At 40.9% G+C, this 15,955-nt stretch overlaps 1 pseudogene; it reads right to left on the reverse strand.

Moving 5' to 3' along the window:
• Positions 1 to 1,881: 1,881 nt before the first annotated feature.
• On the reverse strand, positions 1,882 to 11,031 carry LOC131397722 (ret finger protein-like 4A; annotated as a pseudogene).
• Between the last annotated feature and the right edge of the window lie 4,924 nt (positions 11,032 to 15,955).

Here is a 15,955-nt window from a genome sequence, read left to right on the forward strand (position 1 = left end):
GCAGTGAAACTCATGACTCTGGTCCCACTCTGAAACACACCCCAACACATCCCCACCTTCCACATGCCCAGCCAGGGCATGAGTGGGTAGCTCTGGACAAGGTGGGGTCAGCACCTGTCCTGCCCAATGTTAGTGCACAACCACAGCTCTGAGTTCCTCTCCTGCTGGAGACCCCTCCCTTCTTTTCTCTGCCCTGAGACTGAACAAAAGGAAGCACTCACCTGGCTGGTCTTTTCTTCGGAGCTCTGTGCAGGGAGGCGTCAATCAGGATGGGCCACAGTTATAGAGACAGGGTTCCTGGACCTGCTTTCCCCACAGAGGTGCCATTATCACGTCATCTGCAGTATGGGTGACACTGTCTGCATGGAGAGTCTGGGGCGTCTCCAAGGAGGAGTAACTCTTATTCCCTGTGCAAATCACCCTCAGCCACTTCTGATGATTAGTGACAACTCTTGGCAGTTATTGAGAAGATCTATGTGAGCAGGTGAGTAGAAAGAAGAGAAAGTTTTCTATGTTCCCTGTGGGAGAATTAAGTTTAGTTTGAAAGTTTTAATAGGGGTTTAAGGGACACTACAAACCTCCTCAGGGGCTCCCTTCACTAAGTTTCCCATTGTGCATTTTCCTTCACGCTCTTTCACTTTTGCAAAACTGTTACAAAGTTTTTCACACTGTGGGGTCAGAATTTGCCACCCCAAAATGTGCCTCTTTGGCTTGATTTTTTTTTTTTTGTGAGGAGATCAGCCCTGTGCTAACATCTACCAATTCTCCTCTTTTATTTTTTTTTTGCTGAGGAAGACAGGCCCTGGGCTAACATTCGTGCCCATCTTCCTCTACTTTATATGGGACGCTGCCACAGCATGGCTTGCCAAGCGGTGTGTTGGTGTGCGCCCGGGATCTGAACCGGCGAACCCTGGGCCGCCACAGCGGACCGCACACGCTTAACTACTTGCGCCACCAGGCCGGCCCCTGGCTTGATTTTTTTTAAGAACAAAAGACTCAGAAACGAACTTTGAACTTCCATCTAACTGCCTAAAACAATTTAAGGTAGATGGCCTGTTCCAGGTAGGAGCTATCACCATTGATAACTATAGTAAAGTATGAACAAGGTGTGATAGACAGGGAGGAATCTAGCAAGGCCCTTTTGGTCAAAGTCCTCCCCCAGTCACATTGTCTTTGCTGGGCATGACAAACACTTGTTTACCAAACTTTTGCTTTTCCATCTCTATGTGAATTGCCTGCCACCCCCTTTGTGTCCCAAACACTACCTACCCCCAGCATCCTCCTTTGTCTCTAGCTGAAGATAGTATTTAAGGTGGTAGATTAGGCCATTTTGGTGAGTTGCTCAAGTTTCTTGGGTTTCTCCCGTATTTACATTGTTAGATTTGTTTGATTTTATCCTGTTATTCTGTCTCATTCTTAGACCAATGAGAAGAACCTAGAGGGTAGAGGAGTAGTTCTTCCTCCCATACAACACCGATCATGAGCGTACGGTCTGGAGGCTGCTCTTTCCTGTGACTTTAACTTCTACAAGCTTGCTATTTATGGCCTCAGGCCTGTTTAACCTGGAAAATACCACGGTTTCCCCCTCAGAGGCTTGTGGTGTCTGCATGTCCAAGTGACTGTTCAAGGAGATTGCAATTTGCTCTAAGTCACACATGGAACCCTGCTCCTTGAGACTCTCATGGGACTTCAAGTCTGTCCCTGTGACCCAGATGATGAGAGCTGGAAAGAAACCTTCCTGGGTGCACAGACAGTAATTAGATAAAGTGTTGTTTAGGAAATTTAGAGAGCTAAAATTTAATAGTTTAAAATTGATAAATGGAATTATCAGTTCATAATGGGAAATTTCAATTCATAATTGGATCTTGGAAACAAGTGCCCTCAGCTGGCGATTGGGCTGATGTCCTTCTTCTGAGAGACCACGGAGCAGAAGGGGTCCAATAAACCCTCCCCAGCGGGCTCCTTCTGCAGTGAACTGATGCACTGGAGGCAGCAGACACACCCACATTTCAGGTACATGGGGTGTTCAAGATGCACCAGCAGATAGGACACCTAGTGGTTTTTTAAAGTGTCCAACCACGAATCCTCTCTGGGAAGAAATATGAATAATAATGGTTTAATATGTAGAGCAATTATTCATCATGGGGATGTGTAATCTTTAAATATGTTGAGATACTGTGGACCTACTATGTGCCGTCCTTAGGACTAGGCAATGGAGATACAAGCAGAAATACTCATGGCTCAGGTTCTGATATTTGAAACGCCGGTTGGAATGAAGACATGATTCATCCCAAAGCTTTCAGCTGAGGTGGTGAAATGGTCTAAGTCTGGGCTGTCCAGTGTGGGAGCCCCAGTCACATGGGGCTTCTGAGCCCCTGACATGGGGTCCTCTGAACTGAGAGATGCTGTGGTTGTAAAGCACACACTGGATTTCAAATGTGGAATAAGATAGACAGAATGTAAACTATCTTGTCAGAACTTGTCAGAATTGGTTACAGCTTGAAATGACAACATTTAGGGTATTAAAATAATTTAAACTGTTCTTTCCATCTTCTTTAATGTGGTTACTAGATAATTTATGAAATTATGATTACATCTGTGGGTCATAATCCTTTTCTGTTGGACAGTGCTGGTGTAGACTCAGAAACCCTTCAACCTCCACAGCTGGACCCACCTGACTGAAGTAAAACACCCAGTAGAACCTGAGAGGTTGAATAAGTCAGTGGCGGAAAGGCAGTTCACCATCTTATGGAGTCTGTCAATCTATGATGACTAAAGAAAAGGAAGACACTGTCACTTCTCTAGCCTGTGTATAAAAATCGAAGCTTGCCCACTGCTCCTGGGGCGGCAGAGCATCCAGTCCAGGGTCCCTGAGTGTACACACTGTGCTGGCATTGAGCTGGCCTTGGACAGCACTTGCTGAATTAATACATCACTCCATTCCTAGGACCTTTCTTGTCATATTTGATATTTGTAGAACTCTGAGATGTGAACAAGAAATTCCATCAGATTGGACTCCCTGCAAGTCCACTGGGTTCTCCTGTGCCCTCGACCTGCTTCCACTGGCAGCTCAGTTCTGGATGAGAATCCCCCAGGAGGGGCTTTTGTCGGAGATGGTCCCTCCTCCCTCCTTATTCACAGTCTACCTCTCCTCTTTAATCTAAACAGATTTTGCTGTAATTCTGGCATACGAGATTTTTACTGAGAATTTCAACAGTTTACCACTTAAAACAGAGAACAATTTATCCTAAAAAATGGTTTTATTTTTATTAATATGGATGAAATATTATTTTATAATCATTCTGATTTAGATCTGGAACATTATGATTGTTGATAACTGTTTATTTGGAATGAGGGCAGAAATATTTAGAACCAAATATTTGGCATCAGTTTTAACCCTCAAGAAATGAACACAGCTGGTTTTAAATACTTTTTGCTGACAAATGCAAAAGCTCCTTATATTTAGATCAGGAAATTAATTAAACCTACTCAGAAGTATTTCCTAATATCACACGAGCTGGATCACAATCGTGTCTTCAAAATGGTGTTTTCTCCATGGTTGGAAGTTCTCTTTAGAAATTGGTAAATAAAGCCCCAAATCATTCCCCACTCTCCACACTCTCACACATGCTCTCACACTCTCACAGGCACCTTTCCTCTCACATATGTATTCTAGAATGTTCTCTGACATGCAGCTGCACACACGCGTGCTTTCTCTGGTGAATGTGAACACTTGTAGTTGACTATCCCTATCTGCACCTGCTCACAGGTTTTCAGTCTCACCCTGTCTCTCCATTTTTCTCACACAGAAACTCCACCTCAGACACACACCCTCTCAGCCAGCCCCTCTTCTGCCTCACGTCTCCCTTAAAACAGAAATGCTTTGTCTCCTTCAGTCTGTCTGCTCTCTCTTTGCAGATGCCTATCATCTCTGGTTGGCCCCCAGCGCTATCCTGGCTGCCTTGTGAGATCCAGCACCCGCTTCCTGCCAGTTTGTTCAACATTCACTTTCCCCTGTGGAAGAGAAACCCACCCACATATCACAGGATGTCCCAACTCAGGGGTCAGCAAACTAAAGTGGCAGGTTCACTGCTTGTTTTGGCAAATAAAGTTTTACGGGAACACAGTAATGCCCCTTCTGATACTTCTGCACCATAATGGCGTCATTAAGTGTGTATGATAGAGAACATATGCTCCAAAAACCTGAAATATTTACAATAGACTCTGCTCCTTGCAACTCATTGTATGTTGTGGGATTTCAAGTCTAATTTTGGGGATGATTCTGTAAGGTTGTGTTTCATTCACACAATTTATTTTATTTTATTTTGAATATTGATAATTTCAAAGAGCACTACGGAAGGATTGCTCACTACAAATACAAGTTTTAATGGACTTTTTCAAGCACACAAAACCACAGCCAAAAGTAACACAACCCAACACACGCACCTTGGGAACACCTTGTATACTTTCAACCATCATTTACCTTGAGAAGATCTAGTTTCATCTACACCCACCTGCAGTCCCTTGCCTTGGAGATTTTTGTCGATGGCTATTTTAGTCAAACTAGAAACAGAAACAGTGGATGTTAATGTTGAGAGATATACTATGACACAATTTATAGGGGGAAATCCTGCAGCAATTAAACAATGTGTTCAAAGGGGAATGAACAATACGGGAGAGGCTCATGGTGTGACTGCTGTAGAATCACTTCTGTGTTGCCTTGGAATGTTCCAGTTGATCGCTTCAAATTTCCTTACTCCAATTGCACACATAAACCTAATTAATTATCATTACCTCCAAGCATTAGGAGGAAAAGAGTGGTTATTTGAAAGTGTGAAAAAAACTGAAATGTTAAAAACGGCACCGTGAGGGATGTGGTTGGATCTCCACTCAGATCCCCTCCGCCTGGCCGGCACGCTAGCTTCCCCAGCAGGAACAGACTCTCCAGTCTCTAGAGAGCTGCCCTGGCTCATGGGGAAATGCTGGGAGGGAACACTCTCTCTACCCCAAGGTCTGCAGCAAATGTTGGGATGAAATGGGGGCGAGGGGCTAATATCAAGGGCAGAGGTCCACTCCTCTTGTTTTCCAGTGGGACGCCTGTGTTGCCCTTCCCACTCCAGAGCCCTTGCAAGATCAGGCTGAGACCAGGCTTCAACTGAAATCACCTCTTGATTAAGTTGCTTCTGCTGCCTTATCTGCCTTCGTCCATCCCTTATAGGTTCTTCCTGACAGCACTCCCTCGCTCTCAATAACTTCTTGCGTAACAATTCCCATCTGGAAATGTAACCCATCCAGGTCTGGGCTGTCAGAGGAGGCTTCTGAGAGGTGTGTTATGAGCAGATCCCTGAATCAGGCAGGGAGTCAGGCAGGGAGCAGAGAGGTAGGAGGTCTTACAACATTTATTTGTTGACCCTTTCTGTTTGCCAGACACTGTCTCAGCTCATGATGTGCTTCCATTAGCAGCATTTTTCTGAGCATCAAAGAGGCTCAGGGGTTTGGGTATTAGGACAAAGAAGGAGAGGAGTTGGGGGTTGGAACCCAGGCATCGTGCTGTTGCGCCCAAAGTCTTATCTTTCAGGCATTCTGCTGCTCTCGAGTCTCAGCATCCTCACTGGCCTATGAGGGACCGGACGAAGCTCTACCTCCATCCAGGTTTGGGGTAAGTGGGCTCAGCTTTCCACATCTGGGGGGGTTAGGTCCAGACACCATGGGAAGCCAGGCTGGAGAAGGTTCCAGGTGGAAAGGTGGATTAATTTATAGAATAAACAGAGAACTACTAACACTCAACAACAATATTAATGAAAATTCAATTCAAAAATAGGTAAAGGACTTGAATACACATTTTTCAAAGGAAGATATACAAATGGCCAATAAGTACTTGAAAAGATGCTCACCTCCACTAATCATTAGGTAAATGCAGATCAAAACTATAAGGAGATACCTCTTCACACTTATTAGGACGTGTATTAAAAAAACAAACAAACAGAAAGAACACGTGTTTGTGAGGATGTGGAGAAATTCAAACACTTGTGCACTGTTGGTGGGAATGGAGGAGGGAGCAACTGCTGTGGAAACGGCATTGCATTTTCTAAAAAATTTATGTTAGAATTACGATCCAGAATATACCTGTAAGAATTGGAAGCAGGGTCTCGAAGAGTTGTTTGTCGAATGTTCTATGTCCATACAATAGAATATTATTCAGCTTTAAAAAGAAAGGAAATTTTGACTCATGCTACAAAATGGATGAAACTTGAAGGTATTACGCAAAGTGAAATAAGCTCGTCTCGAGGAGCAAAATACTGTATGATCCCACTTATATGACGTAGTTGGAATAATTCAGTTTATATAGACAGAAAGAAGAAAGGTGGCTGCCAGGGGCTGGGAATGGGGGTGTGGACAGTTATTGTTTAATGGGGACAGAGTTTCAGTTTTGCAAGACAAAGAGCTCTGGAGATGGATCATAGCGATGGTTGGACAACAATATAAAGGTGTTTAATACCATTGAATTGTACACTCAAAAATGGTTAAGGCGGTAAATTTCATATTATGTATATTTTACTACAATTGTTTAAAAATTTGAAGGCAGAATACAAATGAAAAGCGGTCTGTGGGACAATATCAAGAATTACAACATACGTGTGATTGGAGTCTCAGAAAGTGGAGAGAGAGAAAGGGACAGAAATTGAATAACTATGGGCTGAAAACTCCTCAATTTTGGTAAAAACATCAATCTACTAATCCAAGTTCAAGAAAGCCTAAGTCCAAAAGTAAAGAAAACCATACCTGGGCATTATCATAATCAAACTAATAAAGGCCAAAGGTAAAGAGAGAATCTTGAAAGTTGCAAGAGAAAAATGACATATCATTCATAAGGTTGGGTTTCTAAACCTTAGCAATATTGACAATCTGGGCTGGAGTACTTTTTGTTTGTGGAGGGCTGTCCTGTAGCTTTTATAATATTTACAACAGCTCTGGGCTGTACCCTCTTATTTTCTCCTATTCCCCTTTTAACGTCTATAGAATCTGTGGTGATGTCTGTTCTTCCTTCCTCATCCTACACGTGATGTGTAGTATGTTCTCTCTCCCTTCCTCTCTCTCTCACTGTAAATAAAGATTTATCAATTTCTTTGATCTTGTAAAAAACAACTTTGGGTTTCTTGACTTTATCTGATATTTGTCTATTGTCTATTTTATCGATTGCCCCGGTGGTGTTTATTATGTCTTTCCTTCTGCTTACTTGGGTTGAATTGCTCTTAGTTTGCTAACTTAAAGTGGGAACTTCCATAATTGATAGTGGTACTTTCATATTCCTAATGATTTTCATGCTGTACGTTGTGTCTAAGCTTTAGCTGCATCTACAAAGTTTGATAAGTTGTGCTTTTATTTTCATTCAGTTCATGATACTTTCTAATTCCCCCGAAAATTTCATTTTTGATCATTTTTTTACTTACACATGTCCTGTTTAATTGTCTCAAGTCTGGAGGAGTCCCATATTTCTTTCTATTACTGATTTCTAGTTCAATTCTGTCATCAATAGCAAACAAGGTGTATATTACATCAACTTTAAAATTAATGAGTTTTGTCTTATGGGCAAATATGTCTTCCTGGCGAATGTTCAATGTGCACTTGAAATGAATGTGAGCTTCTCAGTTGTTGAGTAAAACTGAATATATACACACAAACACTTCTACTGTTTATGTAGATCTTTTTCTGTATCATGTAGAAAATCAATTAATCAGTTCGGTCATATCCAAATTTTTATTTAATTGATAACCTTCATTACACACTAAGTTGATCCTACAGAAAATAAAAACAAAAACATTTGGAAATTGATCTGAAAGTTCAGAACATATTAATTGGAACAGAAATGTAGACAAGTCCTAAAAGAAATCACCATGACAATGCTAAATATTGGAAATGTAATTTTTCCCTAATAAATATAATTAATTGTGTTCATGACTCATGAACTCTTCCATATTTTTCTGCTACACTTTTGTAAAAAATGTGTAACAAGGAGAAAATTTCCTAGGTACAGCTATGAGCACACAGGAATTTTCTATGAATGTTTCTGTAGTCAGAGGTTCCTTTTACTTGCCCAGGACTCATTGGAAAACTAGCAGTGCCTGGATTCATCACAGGACAGATTCTCAGGAAGTCCTGATCATCCTTAATTGGATTTGCAGGAGGAAAAAATGGACACAGAGGCTCCAGAGCAGAAATTTTAGTGAATGTAAAAATATGAGATCCATTGCTATTGTGATGAAAGGAAATGATCCCAATATCCATATTCAGGAAAATCCCTACGTGATATAACTGAGGGCTCACTGAGAGAGCAGTCAATGGCACAGTGCTGGCTGAGAAGACATCTCCATTGTTCAATCCCACAGTCTAGAAGCCAAGTTCTGAAGACAGTATAATTACCCTTTGTCAATTAACATATTCTTTACAAACACCCACAACCCATTCTTTGCTTGTCCCCACGTCCACCTCCCAGTAATGGCAGCCAGACGTGAACTGAGGGGAACCCAAGACGCAAACTGCATAGATGAATCTCTCAGCACAGGTCCTCCAATACTGTTGGAAATACCCACAGCGCACAGTTCTCAGGTCCTCAGAGATGATGAGGCGGTTGTTGGCTGTGTCGACATCCAAGGTCACATCCACCTTGGGCAGAAACATAAGCCAATCAGCAAGTGCAAACACTATACACCACTGTTCACATCTGCTGCAAAGGCCCAAATATCTCATTCACTTTCTCTTCTTCAACTCTACACTTTGTCCCTAATCAGAATTTTCCTGGGGAAATTTCCCTGGTCCCTTGATTAGATCTAATTATATATGTAGAATGAATGATTATAACTGAAACTAGTCCTTCTTATTCATCCTGGGTATTCTCTTTATGTTATTTGATTATTTGATTAAAGATTTTTCTTCTCTTTAGTTCATAATATACATGAAAAGAGACCATAACTGTTGTTTGTTCTCAAATTTTACAAAGTAACACAGATTCTGTAAATACATAGACATTAAATATTTCAAACGATAGGAAATAATTTACTTATTGCAGAATAATATTGAAATATTAAAGTTTTTATTTCCTTTTTTCTTCTTTTATGATTACCTTCCTTATTTACCATTTTAGAATAGGAAATTGCATTCCAGGTCTTTTCTTTCATAGAGTTATTATAAAATATTAAAAAAGAAATGCTAGCTTTCCTGGGATGAGATGGGTTAACTCTGGACAATCAAGATAGAGGAAGGGATTCCCGTGGACGTGAGTAGGGATGGGTTGAGATCTTGGTGGCAACTTAGACCCATAACTTAATGGGGCAATGCTCAGAGGGGCAGGTAAATTGGTGAAGAATGACTGTGTGTGTTGGCAACATCTCCAAGTAACCCTAATAATGTGGGAGAGTGCAGAGAGTTGCCTGTCCTAACATGACCATGTGGTTGGAGCAAATGGAACCACAGCAATCCACCCTCCGGGCCAAAGACCAATTACTTTACTTGGCTTCATTATAACAGGGCTCTTTGGGAGATGCTCCGACTTTCTGACCATCAGAGAGGAACTGTTAAGTCTTGTTAAGCTTCTGGGACAGGTCTCACCACCCCTAATTCAAGTTTGCATGGAGCAAGAAGTAAACTCACTTAGGAACAAAGCAATTCATTTCTTTCACAATGACATTGCAGACTGGAGCATCTACCAAAGCACACTCCTCACACCCCATTCACACTCAAGGCATCCACCACTGATTACAGGATCCATTATAGGAGACGCAGGGAAGAGAGACAGAGTGAGCAAGGGCTTGGCACTCTCCAATGAGCCTGGGAGGTCTGCTCTGGAATCCTGACTTTAGCACACTAGACATGCAGCTGAGCTGTGATAATTCAGCTTGACTCAGAGTTGTAAGACTGAATCAGGCCTGATTTCTCTGAGTTCCAGGTCAGGGAGGGAAGCACAGGCTGCAGTGCTCAGGTGCAGAGCCTAGAGAGGACTTAAACCTACAGGCACAACCACCTTCACTTTACTACCCTTTGCCTGGGGCTTCAGCTCTGGGAAACACTCATTGCCCACACTCACTGTGGATTAAAATAACCTGGAGGCTTCTAAACATTGCACATTCCTGGGCCCCACTGCCAGAGGCAGTCAGATTCAGTGGGTACAGGGCCTTGCTACTCAAAGTGTAGCTCATGAACTAGCAGCCTCAGCACCACCAGAGCTCTTGTCGGAAATCCAGATTCACAGGCCAGTCCAGTGCAATGAATTAGAATCTGCATTTAAACAAGATCCTCAGAGAATTTAAATACACTCAAGCTTGAGAATCGTTGTTCTAGGCTAGTGATGCCCCCCCGCCAAAAGCCCCATGTGTATTTTCTTACAAACACATTAAAAAAGTAGTAATAAGAATCAGGTATAATTGATTTAAACAATACATTTTAATTAATCCAGTATTTCCAAATCTGATATTTGCTTGTGTCAATAGCCCAGTTTCAGGTGATCAATAGCTATTGGGGGTATTGGAAACATTGGATAGCACAGGTCTAAGACACGACCTATATATTATATTTGCTTAAAACCTAGAGCGTTCCAATCCATACTTATAGGAGAGGACAACTGTTGCTTTGAAAGAATAAAAATTTCAGTGCCAGAATTCAGCGAATGCCCTTACTTAATGGAGAGCTTTTGAAAAGTTGCTCTTTCCGGGGATTTTTATGGGTTGGGGCAGGTTGTACAGATGTCTTACCTTGGAACTTTCATATCCTTGGCTTCATCTGGAGAACAGCTCTCAGCTGGGGCTCTAACTCCTTGATCTTTGAAACCAGCGCCCCCAGCTGGCTACCGGGCCTGATGTCCTTCTTCTGAGAGACCACAGAGCAGAAGGGGCACAATACACCCTCCCCATCGGGCTCCTTCTGCAGTGAATTGATGCACTGGAGGCAGCAGATACACCCACATTGCAGGTACACAGGTTTTTCAAGATAAGTCAGGCAGACAAGACATCTGCTTGCTTTTTTAAAGTGTTCAGCCATGGCCACTGTCTGGGGAAAAATGTGTGTGATATTGGGATTTCCGTGAGTTGAATGGATATTAGTCCTTGGGAGACTTTCATCTTTACATGAATAGTGATTTGCAAACGGCACTACTAGGTGTTTAAGATATAACCTAAGTATGAATATAATTGACTCACGACCCTGAACTCCTGATACTTAAAATGCTAGTAGGAATGAAGGACAGGATTCATCTTTGGGTTTTAAGTTAGGCGGTGAAACGGTCTATATTTTACCTAATGTGTCCTATATGGTGGCCACCAGCGACAAGTTGCTATTGAGCACCTGAGGTGGGCTTATCCACATAGAAATGTGTTGTGAGTATAAGATTCACACTGATTTTGAAGACATCATGAAAAAAAGAGAATAAATCATTTCACTGAGAACTTTCAAAAATTAATTACATGTTGAAATGATTACATTTTGCCCATAAAATTAGAATCTTTTGATTTTACTTTGACTACTAGAAAATAAATTTATCATTGCATATGTGGGTAATCTTATATTTCTAACGGACAGCAGTAGGCTATACCCCGAAACCCTCCACCTGCTCCGGCTGTCCTACCTGCATGTGGCAAAAACCCAGAGGAGAACTTGAGAGGTGGAATAATTCGTGGCTGAAACCCCATTCACCATCTCATAGAGTCTGCCAAGCTCTGATTTGACTCAGGATAAGTAAGACCACACTATTTCTCCAAACTAGGTATTGAACATCTAAGTTCTGCCTACTGTTCCCATCAGAGGTTCCCGTGTCCCTAGGAGCACACACTGTGCCTGGCATTGTGTTGGCCTCACACTTACTTGATGAATTAATAATTTACTCCTTTGGAGACCTTGCATCTTTATATCTCCTTTTTGAAGAAATTTGAGAAGTAAAATTGAAATCCCATAAGACTGAGCTCACCTGTCCTCCACTAGGTCCTCTTCTGGCCTCCAGCTGCTTGTCCCTACAGCTCAGTTCTGGAGTGAGATCAACCTACAGGGCCTTTTATTAGACAGGGTCCCTCCTCCCACCTCACTCACATCCTGCTCTCCTCTTTAATCCAATCAGATTTTGATTTAATTCCGGCATTAGTGAGATTTTTCTCGCATCATAAAAAGGTTCTACAAACAAAGGAGATAATTGTGTCTTGAAAGTGTTCTTTTTAAACTAATATGAACAAATATCAGCATACTATCCTTCTAGGTTAGATCTTGAATATTATGTCTGTTGATGATAAGAACTTGAATTAAGATTGAAATTTGAAAAAAATTTGTCATCATTATTAGTCTTTCTGGAATGAGTGAGACTAGTTTTAAATAGCTTTTTATCATGAAAGTAAAATCTCCCATTTTGATCAAGAAAATTAATTAAACCTTCTCAGAAGTCTGTCCTAAATTCACATTCACTACACCAGTCACTTCTTCAAGAGTGTTTTCTCCAAATATGAAGATTCTTGTTCAGAAGTTTGGTAAATAAACCCCAAAACTGTTCCCTGGCAATTAGTTAGTGAAGTACTGTTTTTTTGTTAGTTACAAAATCTAAGATAAAAGATATTTTTATCATATTACTATTTCCCTTACATCACAACATACATACCATGACAAAAATTTCTTTTAAATCATGTTCAAAAACTGTTCCTCATGGTTACAGATGACTCACTTGAGATCTCAGTTCAGGGGGTGGAACAAAAAATTGGGAGATGGTGGGAATTGGTGTGGGGGGAAGGGGTTAGATTAGATTCAGGTGATTAAGTTAAATAGGCTTCCATTTAATCATTCCACAGTGCTACTTTGGTGCTGTTTGCTGGACACTCCTGTCATCTCACATCCAAGCGGAGGCTCCATCCCAGCTCTCAAGTCCTTTTGTCTCATTAAAATGAATGGAAAGTCACACACACATATTTGTATCACATTTTTATTCCTCTTATTATTTTAATTAGCGTTAAATTAATTTATTTTACAAAATTCCTCCTAGAGTTGTAAACTTGTTTTCACATTTATGGCCATAGGTTTTCTCATGATTATGGTGCCACAGATTCTTGCTTGTGGAGGATTGATTCCTATTGCGTTGTCATGTGTTTGAGCTGATCACGGGCAGGGCTTATGTTCTCTTTGGGAACACCAGGCGACCCCCGTGGTGGAAAAAGCCAAACCCTGTGGTTGGACTTGCCTCTATTAGGTTCCCCCCAAATATCCTCAGCCTGGAAAGGCATGTATGGTAATATCTTGGGTTAGGAATTCTTCCATTAAAGAGAAGAAAAGAGCAAGCTAGGTTTCCCAGCCCACTAGAGGGGCTGACCTTGGGTGTTGGTTACCTGTAGTGTTTTTTTCCAGCTGGAACTTTGGACAGAGAGGAGCTGCCTGCCTTCCTCTGGGCAGTGGTGCACTCTCCCCTCTCACTGTCATTAGCTGTCCAGTGCCTTGAGTCTCCTATGTTTGAGGGACTCTGCCTTTCAATACCTCACCTAGTGGGGACAGATTTTCCCCTCCTGTCCTGGCAGGGTGTCATGGAACCCAAGGCTCCCGTGACTGGAGCGGCTCTGCTCTCCCTCCAGGCTCTGTTCAAGGTCATGACGTCTGCAGCTTGTGGAGTCAACTGGACATCCAGCTTCTACAGGTGTTGGGACGCCATGTCTCCTTGACTTTATTGAAAATGCATCTTTCTGTAATTTAACACATATAATGTGTATTCAGCAGTTTTATTTGACTTTTCTTAGATAATATTATGGTCTTAAACAATATTCTATCCTTAAATAAAATCTTATTCTTACAATATTTACATTTGAAAGATCTCGTAAGTCTTAAACTGTAAGAAAAACTCTGAAGAAAAATTTTAATTGCTTTCACTCTGTCTCTGGTACAAGGTCCTCTCTTGGGAAATGAATATCAAAATGACAAAAATATTATCTTTTAATAATAAAATCCAATCCTTTTGGATTTTGGTTCCAAATTTTCTGAAATCACTTTTTGAATCATTGAGACATTGGTGGTAGCATCACTTAAGAATCACCATGTGCAACCCTTCCTTTATTTTAACAATAGCCCCAAATTGGCCTTTTAAATCTCTTTTATTACATACACATAGTTTTAAAAGCGTTTTTTAAAAAATGGGAATTTCAAATTGGCCTCAGGGGAAACCAAACCTGTCAACATCTCGTTCTTGGTCTTCTGTACTTCACAACTGTGAGAAATAAATCTCTGTCTATGACACCCAACCTGTTGTATTTGTTATGGCAGCCCTAGCAAACTAATATAGTCACCCACACTGTGACCCGTTTTGAGTGTGCTCCTCAAGCCACCACAGCTCAAGTGGCTGCTGGAAGACTTATTGGCTTGAGATTAGTAAGCATCACTTCTGACCAAATCTTTGACTGAACATTCAAATTCACAGGTGCATGGGAGACTCTGGGGAGTCAGTCTTTAAAAAAAAAATTAGCATAGACGTAGTTAGCCGCTCACTGCGGGGAGATACATTTTGTAGTTTGCTTCTAAGCCATTTTTTTTTTTGCCTACCAAAACAAGCAAACAAAGGAACAGAAAAACAAACCAATAAAAAATACTCGCAGAAAACAAAAGGAATCCAGAGTTACTACAAAACATTTCCGGCAGTGTCCTGTCTTCAACCAAAATTATTGGACAAGCAAAGACACAAGTGGATGTTGGATTATTTCTCAACAAGAAAACCAATCAATAGAAACTGATTCCAGATGGGCATCAATGTTCCATTTAACAGACATGATCTTCAAAACAGCTAATACGTGTATGTCTAACGGTAAAGAAATACATGTTCAAAGATGAAGGAAAAGTATGATAAGCATGAGTGAGCAAATTTTTCTCAACAGAGAAATGGAAGGTGTAGAGGAAAGGCAAATGAAAAATCTAAGGCGGACAATGACAACTGAAATGAAAAGTTCAGTAAACAGACTCATTGTCATATATATCTGGCAGAAAAAGTGTCAGTGAACTAGAAGATGGAGTATTAACAGTCAAGTGATTGAAGAACAGTTTAAGAAGACCAAATAAATATTGAGTTGTTGTGGGATAATGTTAAGCATTACAGCATATATGTAATTGGAGCCAGGGCAGGAGTGGAGAAAGGAAAATGGGCAGAAAAATTAATTGAAGAAATATGGGCTGAAAACTTCTCAACTTTGGTGAAAAACGTCAACCTACTGATGCAGGCAGCTCAACCAAACCTAAGAAGAATAAATGGCATTTCTTGGCCAACTCTGGGCCTGGCGATACCATCTGTATGGACCTCAAGTGCAATTAGGAGGGATGTTTCTGAGTTTGGACATTGGAAATCTTTCTTTTTGACATTATCCCTGGATTCCATATCTTCACATTTACCCACATTTTGTCTTCTGAGCCACTGTGCCCATTCTTTGTTCTTTCAAACCAACTAATGGTGATGAAGTCTCCCTAAACAATTGTTCCCTGAAGAATCCAGGCACTACAATTCCTCAAAAATTCCTGGGGATCATGAATGACTCTCTGTCCTCCAAAAATGAACATCTGAGTAAATTTGAGGTCCTTATGGCTAATGAGGTTTCTGTTGTGTTCACACGTTTTAAAACATTAGAGCAGGAAATTATGGATCCTCTTATACCACACGAATCAGAATTTAACAATCTAAAACTAATTTTTACAAATTACATGATGAGTATTAAAGATTGGAATTGACATCTTCTTTGAGACATCGGTTAAGTTTGGGTACTGAGATCTCTTTTCTGAACTTTCAATGTGACTTCCACTATTCTTGTTTGTTTGATTTGCTCCTAACAGTTATATTACCTGTTACTGAATTCAGGAAATAAATATACATGATGAATAATCCCACTGATCATGTGGTTGAGTAAATGTTAGGACCACAAGATATCATGTAGCCCAGAAATACATTTATATGCTCTGATAAAAAGGATAA

Source organism: Diceros bicornis, chromosome 34, assembly GCF_020826845.1.
Source record: "Diceros bicornis minor isolate mBicDic1 chromosome 34, mDicBic1.mat.cur, whole genome shotgun sequence".
Classification (NCBI taxonomy): Eukaryota; Metazoa; Chordata; class Mammalia; order Perissodactyla; family Rhinocerotidae; genus Diceros; species Diceros bicornis.